This window comes from Chenopodium quinoa, unplaced genomic scaffold (assembly GCF_001683475.1).
Source record: "Chenopodium quinoa cultivar QQ74 unplaced genomic scaffold, ASM168347v1, whole genome shotgun sequence".
Taxonomy (NCBI): domain Eukaryota; kingdom Viridiplantae; phylum Streptophyta; class Magnoliopsida; order Caryophyllales; family Amaranthaceae; genus Chenopodium; species Chenopodium quinoa.
Genome location: NW_018745684.1, coordinates 559722 through 572482, shown reverse-complemented (window position 1 = coordinate 572482; position 12761 = coordinate 559722).

Here is a 12761-nt window from a genome sequence, read left to right as displayed (position 1 = left end):
TAAGCTAAAGATATTTGTACAAATGAAATCGACTTAAGAATTGTGTGTTTGCGCTGGGTCATTTGGCTTGAGTACGTCATACCCTCATATCCTTTCGATCGTCCATTTATGTTAGGTCAATTCGGGTTGTTCAATATGTAAGAACTTTATGTGTAGCAATAAAAAATTTGTTTCGGTAATATTACTACTCTAGATGTTGTCTATTTCCTAGAAGATCATGTTGTTTATTATATACCGAGTTTGTGTCAAGCGATTCACCATTATCCTCTCATGGATGAATAGAGAAACAAGTCCAAAGAGGTATGAATTTACGCTCATTATTGGTGCAAAGAAGAAGTGGTGAAATCCTATTACAATTGATTTTATTGTGAAAGCTTTTACATCAAAATGTGCATTTTATGAAGCATTTTAATTTTGGACTTTAAATATTTGATATTATGTTAATATTTTAATTTTTAGAACAATTCGTGATTAGATTTTGTTAAAACCAGTACTTGAGCACAAGTGCTATTAATAATACAAGCCATTAAAGTTGTTGACACATTTTGGTATGTTCATATTCATAGAGCAATTGTATGAACAAAACAAATTTGCTCATTTGTACTAATGACTTGAGCAAAAGTTATGACTATTGTTTCTAAATCTAAGGAGAAAAGTGTGTGATTATTTTTTAGAAAATTACAGTATATATATATGAATGATGGACAAATTTGATAAAAACACTCGTCAAATTTAAACCAAACAAATTGAGAAATGGGCACATTCGATTTTTGCTCATATGATTATATGCTAAAGAAGGTTGTTTCTACTCATTTGAACACAATTTTCTTACAGCTTACTGACAAATATTTGTTATCAACAGTGTGATTCTTATTTGTATGTGAATAAATACAAAGTAGATGATTACATGATAAAAACAAGGATCAATAATAATAGTCCGTATTATTGTGGTACACCCTTGTTATTTTATAATCAACAGACATCTTCGGACCCGTATTCTGAAAAGCAAACAAGGGCTCACAACCTTTACTGTTTTACCCAAGTCAACAACTTTTTTTCTGAAACCTGAAAAGCAACAACACAACCCAAATAATGCAGGCCTATGGCCCAGCTTCTAGTAGCAGTCCCCATTGCCAAAGGTTTTGTATCTACCAGGCCCCTTGCCCATCCGCTTCGCGCCCAAAAAAAAAAATAATAAAAAAAATAAATAATAATAAAAATAAATAAATATTAATGTCCGCCATCACAAGTTTGGATTCTGTAAGGGAGTTGTTCCCACTTAATCAATTGTATAGGGTATGTTGATCCAGCAAATAACAAATGAGAACATGGTTCAGTTGATCTCCCTCGACGGCTTAATTCTGAAGTAGTCGTAATTTAGATGGCTTTAAAAGTTAAAAGTTTTGTTCATTATCAAAACGGGGTTTATGTAGCCCTAAGGGCTATATACAAGCATTAAATACACTCTTAAAAATTGTATAAAATTAGGAATTTATGACAAAAACACGCGTAAATCAGTGTAATTAGTGTTTATATTTTTATGATTTCCTAACTTTATACGATTTTCTAATGTGTATTTAATGCTTATATGTATAACATAAAAATAAAAATCATATTGAGGACCTTCTATGGTCGAATAGTATTGCAATAAATTAATGTCTTAATTACGATAGTAAAAAATACATTAACTTAATAATATTTATGAGATGTACTAGGAACTTGGATTCAATAAAGAGCATATATGTCAATTAATTTTACTATATAAGAGCAACTCCAATGGTTGTAGTTAGGGACTTGCTTGCAATTTTATATTATCCCTAGCTACTAGCTTGACCATATGAGCTACAAAATGCAATTAGCTTGGCCAAGCTAATTTGCTTGAAAAAATACTTGCCAAAAAAGAATAAATAAAATTAAATATAAAGAAGCTAATTAATTGATTGAGGTTTATTTAAATAGCAAGCTAATAGCTAGCCATTAGAGCTCAATATAGCTACAATGACAATTAGTTTAAAAGCTTATATGACATGACGAGTTAATTTAATAATTAGTTTGTCATTGGAGTTGCTCTAAGCCTCGTTTGTGCCAAAAAATCAAACATCATAAGTTTAGGCTTCCAATATAGTTTAGGGAAGTCAAATTTATGGTTTTAGACCGACCAAGTACGTAACATTCTTCAATTCAAGGATTTCAAGCACATTCTAAATAAGAGTTGCTTGCTGTTGGTACGACAATATGTCTATAGTACGTAAATATAAGTGGTGATACAAAGCCGGACATAGTACAGTACATTTGATCTATATCCCACGTGATTTTGACCCCTTCTCATGCTATACAAATCATCTTTATTAATTTGGCATGTTTTGAGTAAACTTTTTGAATCAATTATGCAATCCTGTACTCCCTCCTACATGGCTACTACACACTCATATATGTGAACGGACTATCTAGTGTATCTTAATGATCAATTCGGAAAATGGTAACCCACATATATATTATTCACACCAAATGTGAGTTGTAGTATATTAAAGAACGAGTGATCTTAGATCTTAACAACCTTAAATTTATTTGAAAAGTTAATTACTAATCTCATCACAATACTAATTGGTTTTGAAATGAAATTTTATTGTCTCAAACTCTCCTCCTTCGTTCATGTTAGATTTCTCAACCCGCCCCCATTTCACTTTCTCAAAGAAGTTTACATATACAATGTGCAGACCGAATCATAGACTAATCTTTTAAATTACGCACAAGTTTTTAATTTTCAAAATGAAATTTGCATAGATGTCCTAATAATTTGGGAGCTAATGAGTATCCAAGAGACTAAATGATAGATTGAACCCTTTAGAAATTGATGTAGTTCCAAACACTTATGTTTGAATGGAATCAAATAAGGACATGAGTAGGGATCTTGTGGAATATAATTCTTGTGTAGGCCATCTTTAATAATGCAAACAGCTTTTGTAATCATATACAGTCCAATTTAACACAAGGGAAAAAAAGAGGAAAAAGGCAGGAGAAAAACAAAATAAAAAAGTAAACAGAGAAAAGTAAGAAAGTCCAATTTTATTTATTTATACTCGTATTTTTTTAAAAAAGCAATTTTTGGATATAAAGTTAAAGGCTTGTTGCCGCCAAAATTGTATTGATATGTTAATGTTTAAGGTCTCATCACTAACTCTAGTTTTCCGAGCTTAATTAGTTAATTAGCACACTATCAATGGGACAATAAGGTACGGTCCATGTGATCTTGTTTATTGCACTTTTACATAATTTAATTAGTTTTAACCTCACCTCGGATTGGAATCTCATGCATTTCTTATTTCGCTTGATTGATAGTTTTTAGCCAATCATCTTTTGGTTATGTAATGCCCTTTAATTTGAATTTTTTTTACCTGTTCAATTGATTTGTTGCTTTAATACACTATATAATGATAATGATGAAATTTACTTTTTAGTACAATCATAAGGTATAACCATCCAGAACTGATCCTCAAATCCGAATTAGCCTAAAGGGTGAATCGGGTGGAACACCAAAAAAAAGGTAGTTGTATACCAGTATTAATAATTTTTAGTATTGATAAAATTCAATCATATATGGTGTGACTTGTGAGGGACAGAGGGAGCGAGGATGATCAATAAGAGTGAATTCCGCTAGTAAAAACTCGAGTTAGATTATGTGTGCATTTACACTATAGTACTATGCCATACATGCAAGTTGTATATACAAAAGTATATTATTTCTATAGTGATAGATAATAGTTTAATATTATCTTGTTAAATTCTCATTCATTAATATATATAGGTATTTACAAACCTAATTATGAGAGTCCTAATTACTCAAAATATAGGACAGTTTTCAAATGACCGCCATTGTATTAGATCAAATCACAACCGTTTATTTCTTTTGACTAATGTGAACCGTTGATTAAAAAAAATTAAAAATCTCCCATGTTCTATCCCACTATAATTTAGTTTTCAATTTTTCACAGTTTATGTTTGTTTTCCCTGTTCAATGTCGTAAGCTTTCATTCCTCTTAATGGTGCTACTTCAAGCCTTCAATCCAATCCTCATCCACTTTAATTAAATTAAATAAGCATAGATTTCCCAAAAATAAAATGTAAGCAACACATAAATACAGAATTAAGAAGAATGAAAGCACGACATTGAGAAAAAGTAAATCCGGGTGAAAGGACAACAATATGCTACATCGATGGAAAATTAACAGATGACGAGCAGAATTGAAGGCAAAGCAAAAGAATGTCCAAGCAATCAAAACCTCAAAGGCTGATGTTACAGAGTTTCTACAGTGAACAATTGCATCAAACATACAAATTAATGAGTTTCTACCGTGAACACATGAAAGCAAACGACATTGAATAGGGATAAAAAGAAAAACTAATATGTGAAAAATTGGAAACCGAATGATAGTGGGATAGAACATGGGAGATTTTTATTTTTTTTTTATTCTTTTTTGGTTAATATTTTCAAAAATAAAATCAATAGTCAATTTCATCAGCGGTTGACATTAGTCAAAAAGATGAACGGTTGCGATTTGATCTAATATAATGACCACAAATTTATTGTGGCCACTCAAAAGTCATCTCAAAATATATCTTTAAAGAATATTAATAAGATAATATTAACCTATTGTCCATCACTATATGTAAAAATAAAAAAAAATAGAGTGCATAAGTAAATGTTATTAAGTATAAATTAGAAGTAATGTTTCATATGGCCTGGAGTAGCGTATATTCCTCCTAATAATAAATAAGCTATCTTGAATTTGAAATTTGACAGGAATAACATTACACGTATCGTTCTACTAGTGTGTACTTATGGCTTACTTGACAATCTATTATAAAATTCGCTTTCTTGATATGGTAGTTTGAAATTGATACTCTGTATTTTTGTCCTTAAAAAAAATACTACTAATCCAAAATACACTTCATTAACTCAAAATAGAGGTGTGGAAAAGCTATAAGAATAAAAACAAAATGAAAGGGGGGAAATAGATAAGATATTTATGTATTGAATTAAGTGACATAAATGTACAAGCATTCAACTTTATATTTCCCCCAAAAAGTATCAATTTCAGGGTACATGCTAAAATTATCACTTTCTTTCTCTCTATGTCTGATCTTTAATTTTTAAAGGGCTTTTAATTTTTAACTTTACCACTGAAACCCTGAAAGATTTAATCTTAATTGCACTGTCTATTTACTAAGGTACTGTATTGAACTTTAACAAAAGTTTGGCAAATTAAATAAGGTAAAGTAACTAAGAGCTAGCATTAGGTCTATTTTGCCACAAATAAATTGTTTTACCACTCAAAATATTGCAATATGCTGCTATGCTGTACAATAATTTTGAAAGGATATATAATGGAAGACCATAGTTTTTTATTTTATTTTTTATTTTAACATTTTAATTTTGGCGTATGAAATAATGTTGACATGCATGCATGTTATAGTGGCTGGACCATGGTCCATGCCAATTGCATTGGTACCCCCCGGTTCTGATCTATTGGCTTTACTTAATTTTAAAACAAGTTACTCGATATAGACATGTTTACAACAATTACAAGGTAGCTTATTAGCTTCATACAAGATCAAAAAGTTTTGATAATCCTTATGCTATGTCGAGTTGTAAATTTTTAATGATTAAAACATCTTTAGGCCTTATTTGGCTGTACTTCAATAATGGGGGAAATACAAATTTATGGGAAATGTGTTTAAGAGTACTTGTTTGATTAGCAAAAATGTAGGAAGTGGAAATTCCTAAGGAATTTGGAATTCCTATAAAACATGGGAATTAAATTCCCACACCCTACCTTGGTCACTCAAAACTTCCCACATGTAATTTGGGTGAAATTACATTTTTGTCCTAAAAATTTTGGGAAATTAGTTCAAGTTATAATAATACATGGGTATTATATAAGTTAACAAAACAAAACATAGGAAACTAATTCATGGGAAATATGATTTCCTATATGTCAACCAAACACAATTTTAGTATTTCCTAGGCAATAAAATTTTCCCATGTATTGTAATTTCCTATAAGCATTTAAACTATCAAATAATTCTCGAATGGTTGGGGATTGGATTTTCCAGCTAAGGCCTCCTTCGTTATGAGAGATAATATTATTTATCAGTCAAATGTAAATAAATACGGAGTAAAAAGTTATGTATATGTAGGTGGATTGCTAAACATCGCCCGCAAATCTCCACATAAAGCCCACAAATCTATATTGAATTTACCTTATTGCCCTAAACCTAAAATAAAAAAATCTAATCCATACCCACACTCTAATCACCCGAAAATACGGCAATGTCGAGGCGGCAAGGCAAGGACTTGGCGGCCACAGCGGCGGAGGGAAGGACGGTTCACGGTGGCAGGGTTTTTTTTTAAAAAAAAAACTAGAAGTGGTGGGGCGCCTGGCCAGGACGCCCAACCCCTGGTTGTGGCGTCTGCTCCGGCCGCCGGAACCAGGGGGCTGGCGTTTGACCTGGACGCCTAGCCACGGTTGTGTCGTTTTCTAGAGGCGCCACCGCCGTGGCTGGGCGTCCAGGTCAGACGCCAGCCCCCTGGTTCCGGCGGCCGGAGCAGACGCCACCACCAGGGGCTGGGCGTCCTGGCCAGGCGCCCCACCACTTTTTTTTTGGAAAATCAGAATTCTTTTGTTAATGTTTAATATTTTTGTTTTATGTGTTAATGTTTTTATTTCTAATATATATATATTTTTTGAAAATCAGAATTTTTTGTGTGAATGTTTAATTTTTTTGTTTTATGTGTTAATTTTTCATATGTGTTAATTTTTTTGTATGTGGTAATTTTTTGTGTTAATAAATAGTGTTTAAATTTTTTACATTATGTAAAATTTTTATTTATAAATTTCATTTCTATATATAATTACACATACAAAATTAAACATAATTTTATTAACACATATTTAAAACATAATTTCAAATTAAAACAAATTTTTTTTTGAACTTATTAACACATATTTAATTTCAAATTTATCAAAGTTAAAAAACCACAAAAAAAAACAAAAAAAAAAACTTTAAATAAAATAAAAAAAAAATTACAAAAATTTTAAATAAAATTACAAAAAAAAAAGAAAAATAAATAAATAAAAACATAACAAATTACAAAAAAAATAAAAAAAAAATAAAAAAAAAAATAGGGGTGGCGTCTGGCCAGGACGCCACAGCCATGGTGGCGGCGTCTGGCCAGGACGCCACAGCCGTGGTGGCGGCGTCCTTGCCAAGCGCCACTGCCACGGTTGCGGCGTCCCGGCCAGACGCCACCGCCGGCGGTGGCGTCCTGACCAGACGCCACCCCTACTTTTCGTAATTTTTCCCCGGATTATCTCACTTTTCGGCGACGATGACGGCTCTCTGGTGTCCCTCGGCGATCCACTCCAGCTCCACATTATTCGTGAGAGTGAATTACGGTTTCGGTAAAAATTAGAAAAATGGCAAAAGAGTTCAAGTAAAAATAATTGTGGGCTTTATGTAGAGATTTGTGGGCGATATTTAACAAATCCCATATGTAGACCCTCTGTTTTAGGAAAAGTATCATGACCATGCAATATGACTGGAATTTGATACAAAATTATCAAAACAAAACCCAACACAACACAAATACAAATAGCTTCAAGTATATATAAACATGAATCTAATCTCACACATGCATCTTGCATTTTTCAATAGTATATATATATATATATATATATATATATATATATATATATATATATATATATATATATATATATATATATATATATATATATATATATATATATATATATATATATATATATATATATAGTAAACTTAATTTTAATTTGCAATTTCATAATGGTATCTTTTGTGAAATAGGAAGAAGGAAAAAAAAAAAAGGATAAATATTCAACAATAATGATATACGAAGTAATTACTATTGCACATTGAGGAGCCAGCAGTATATACTAGTATCGCACAACAAATGATTAATGGAATCTGGCCTGGCATTGTGCATGTGTGATCTTTCATTGGGATCTCATGCTCAGAAAAATAAAGAAGGTGAGAGAGAATGTATGTTTTACGACCAAAAACTATAAAAAGTTTCTCTAATTTGCTTTTGGACAGTATTTTTTTTTTATTTTTTTTTTAAGAAAATCAGGCTACGCACCTAAATACCTTTACCTACAAACAATGCAAAAAACAAAAAACAAATGGCGTCCAATTGGAGTCTGCCAAAATGCATGCACTGAAATCTTTGTTGATTCTATATCCTTTGAAACTTCGAATAAAGTACTCTATTTTATTTTTAGTTTTAATTGTATGCGTATGTTTTTACTGAAAAATTCACAACTTATTTCTCCTTAAATACGTATATTAATTAATCCTTTAAAATAAAAATAAAAATTACGTACATTGTTAATTTGTTATGATATGTGTTGGCCATATTTAACAAGTTACTTGTCTAATTTAATTTAATTTATGCTGAAAAATACTTGTGTGAAAAATATATTTTGAGATGTCAATTTCCTATGAAGCTGGAATATTTATTATCCTTTAACTCTAAGACTTTAAGTTAGGGTTATATTATTTTGAAATCTTACTTTGTACGGGTATACATGAGCCTATTGTATTTGTTTTTATTGTTAAGTGTAGTAAATATATATTGATGACAATGGATTAGGTTTGAAGTGAATCTTCTTAATCCTAGATTTACATACGGAGTAGGATATTTTATATACTTGGATCTGGTTTGACTCAAATTAATGGACCCACATATTCAACTTAAATTAATTAAATCAAATAGATTTAGATACTAATTTTAGAAAAACAAAGCATATAGGACATAAGCTATGACTGCAGAAAGATAGATGTTGACCATTATAGTTGCTTTTAGATACTCTACTACAGTACTAATAAACCAGCCTTTTGGCCCGTGCTATGAACGGATTATATATAGGAAAATTGAAATAGAAAAAACGTTAACAATTTTTTGTCACTTGGAATCTAAATGAATGTTATAGGAAAAATATTATAACCGTTGCATGTGTGATTGATTGAAAATCTATCAATTAATTTGATGAAAGTTAGGGAGTAAGGGAATAAAAGAATCACTTATATGTGAATTGAATAGGGAAATATTATTATTAACTAACCGCATATGGTTATTTTGAAATAGTTTAAGGATAATCAAATAATTAACGTCTTAAAACTAAAAATATTATGCAGTAGACCGTAATAGAAAAGAATTAAAAGAGAAAAATTGATAAGATTTTAAAATTAGGGCATTCCATAACTCTGATTACATATCACAAATTTAGGAGTTATAGCTAATTCTATAGTACTCCAAAGTTATAGTCTAGGAAAAATAAGGAGTTTTTGTACAAAATATTGCATGACACTTTCATAAATAAATAAATAAATAAATTGTGTGACATCAATTTTTTATATTTTATACTTTGTATATAATATTATAATACAAATTAAAGGTCAAAAATAAAAATAGAAAAATTTAACTATACTTTATCATGCTGAATCAAATATATATCTCAATAATTTCTCTAATCTTTTAAAATTAGATATTTACTCATATATAATATTATAGTAAATAAATCAATTAATATATTTTGATTCTTGACATGTTTAATCATTTTATTTTTAAATCTTTACACAAGCTTTGAAACATGATATTTTTTTTTTACATGCATAGTCTAGAAATAAATAAAAAAAATTGAAAATATTACACTAAGAATCGACACATGTCATTCCTATATTTGTTATAGTGTAGAGCTTTTTTTTTTTTTTTTTATTATATTAAAAGTATAATAAATATGCTATAGATAAGATGATATAAAATTTAAAAATTCTTTCCATCTTTTAAAAATGTCAAAGGCGTCAACTTAATGTATATTGAAAATTGTACAATGTTCATTTTATATTTTTTTTTTATAGATTTAAATTAGCAAAATCAATTTTGATTTGGTTAATATATTGTGAATCTTGTGTAATCTATGTTTATATAACAATTGGCAAGTAAAGTAAAAAGAAAAAGAAAAAAGAAATCGCAATAATGGTTTTGTAGGGAAGAAACAACATCAGGAAGTGACATGTGTCACTCTTGATTGTGTGATAAAATCTTTATGCTAGACTAGACCAAGTGCTACTTATTATTTTTGTGTTGACATATTCATTTTGAAGTAGCTTATACTCTCTTTAATATACATGCATGCCGTACAAGTGTACAACTACCTGTTAAAATCGTAGGCAATAGTCTTGATATTAAAAATAGCTAGTATTGCATGTAGTCCAACTTTTATAAAACTCTACCTCAAAAGTTAAAACTTATGTATCAATTACCATTGCTTTGTTAAATACAACAAAGTCTAAACACTACTATTGAAGTATATCCTATCAAATACACATATAAGCGTCCCACATTGATAAAAAGTCCTGTTTTTTTGCGCTTCTGAGCAGGGCATGACAGATTTCAGCAGAGCAGGTGTCAGCAAAGTAGATTATTAATACTTAGGAGAGCAGAGCAGACCACATCAGCTCACAAGAATAGAATCTTAAATACTTTATAAGGCTAAAGGGCTAAACCTCCTATTACCATATGATTTTGGGATGTAACCTCCTTTGGTCTTCTAAAGCGGACTCTCTCTTGATTTGCGGGTGCGGCCCAGACCCGCATTTAATGGCTACTCAAAAAATTATTGCTGAACACGGAACACCCCCTAATTGCATTTTTGAAGAAAATAGACCTATAGTACTATTTATATATAAGTCTTCTCACACCCAAATTGGCCAAATACCAGCAACAAAAAACAGTGGAATTGAATTGCAGCAACAAAAACAGCAGAGTACATAGCACAATTGCATGCATAGATCATTATTGTACTTTGATAAGATTGAGGACGACGTAGGTCCAACATTGCTGAAACTTGAGAAAGCTGAAGGATGTACATGTACCATACATTATGTTAGTCTAGTGGTATATTTTAGTCGTATAATATAATACTACTAGCTTAGTAACTATTTAATGGTTAGAAAGTCTCTGACTCTTTGGTTAATTTTGGGATAACACGTGAGATGTTGCTCCTTTAATAGTTCAACGAAAAACGGCTTATTAGTATGTTTATGGGAATACTTGTTTAGGTAATTTTGGATGCTCTTAAGACTTTGAGAGGATAATCTGTCAACTTGCCATTTCATGCAGAAAAAAAGAAGTGTACCGTTTTCACCTCTTTTGCTACACATTTTTTTTACATTCTATCTTGCTTACCCTACTTCCAGGACCAATGCATGCTCTTGGGGTCGTCTTCATCACTTTCACTGCTTCTGATAAATTCCAATTTTTGAATATAGAGACAAAGCTATTTTACTCCTACATACTATTATATTACACTTACACGGTCATACATGCATATGTACAAATATACTCGCGCTTCTACTATTTCTTATATAGAGTGTTTCAGGTGAAAACAATGGGACCTTGTCGAAGGTCCGATGAAGTGGAGAAGACTGGATTCGGTCCAAGTGATGTTGGGCCGAAGGTTTCCTGCACAGTAACACACGTAAACTAGCCTCGGGGGTGTTGCCGAGGAAGGCCCCTCCGATGCTAAAGTCAGTACAGTGTGTAGAAAGAGAACACTATGCAAGAGAATTAATTGCTTGAGGCTTTGCTTGAATGAATGTACAAATGTAATATTGATGGCTTTTATACCTTTGCATATATGGAGAAGTTGGGCCTTAGCCCAATTGGCTTGCCTTGAGGACTGATCTTTGACTTTAGCACAATTGGAGAGTTGAACCTTGACCTTGGGCTTTTAATTGGATCATTCAGTGACTAGGCCCAATTGGACTAAATTGGACCCAAACATAGAGTATATTATTATTGTCGTTTAAATGTAATGTTTATCTTTTTTTTTGGAACTGATGTTGTACTTTAAAACTAAGGGGAAAATTCTCATATAAGATCAGTTTTACTTCAATATTTGAGTAAAGTAAAATGATTACTCTGTAGCTAGTAATTTTGAGGTGTATTGTATAGTAATGTGTCTATCTAGTCCCTTTATTGGGTAAAAAAGTACCCTTGAGACCAATTGACTTATGACCATAAAAATATTCAAATTAAATCTACTTTTTTTTTTAAAGGCAAACATTCAAATATACTTTGTAACACTTTAATTATGGTCAAATTCAACCAAACAAGCCACCTGAAATAATCAAAATTTTGTGATGGATGGAATGTTGTTGGGTAGAAGTTAATAGAGGATTTAATTTAGAGACACAATTGCATATATATAAGATACAACACAAATCTTTTCACTACATCCTAAGAATGCTAATAACAAAATTTATTAAAAGTGGCATGCATGTGAAATAAATATATACAAATGATACGGTATATTCTTACTTTATACCACTATAAAAATAATGTACTTGAAGAATTATTTAATTTTGTCTCAAACAATAAATATTTGGACAATAATAACGCACTACTTTGATGTGAAATTTTTGTGTATAGGGCAAGTACGTACGTAGTAGATAAATGTAAATTAGGGTACCTCAAAAATTGTAGGGTTGTAGCCCATCCAAAGAGGGACGAATGCGTAAGCCAGTAATGTCACATTTAGAGGGTGTCTATTGCATTCACTCTTATGCCGTTATGGTACTCTTTTCCATTAATGCCCCCATGTGTGCGATGTTTCCTCCCTTCATATTTATTTATTTATTTTTAAAATATAATTTAT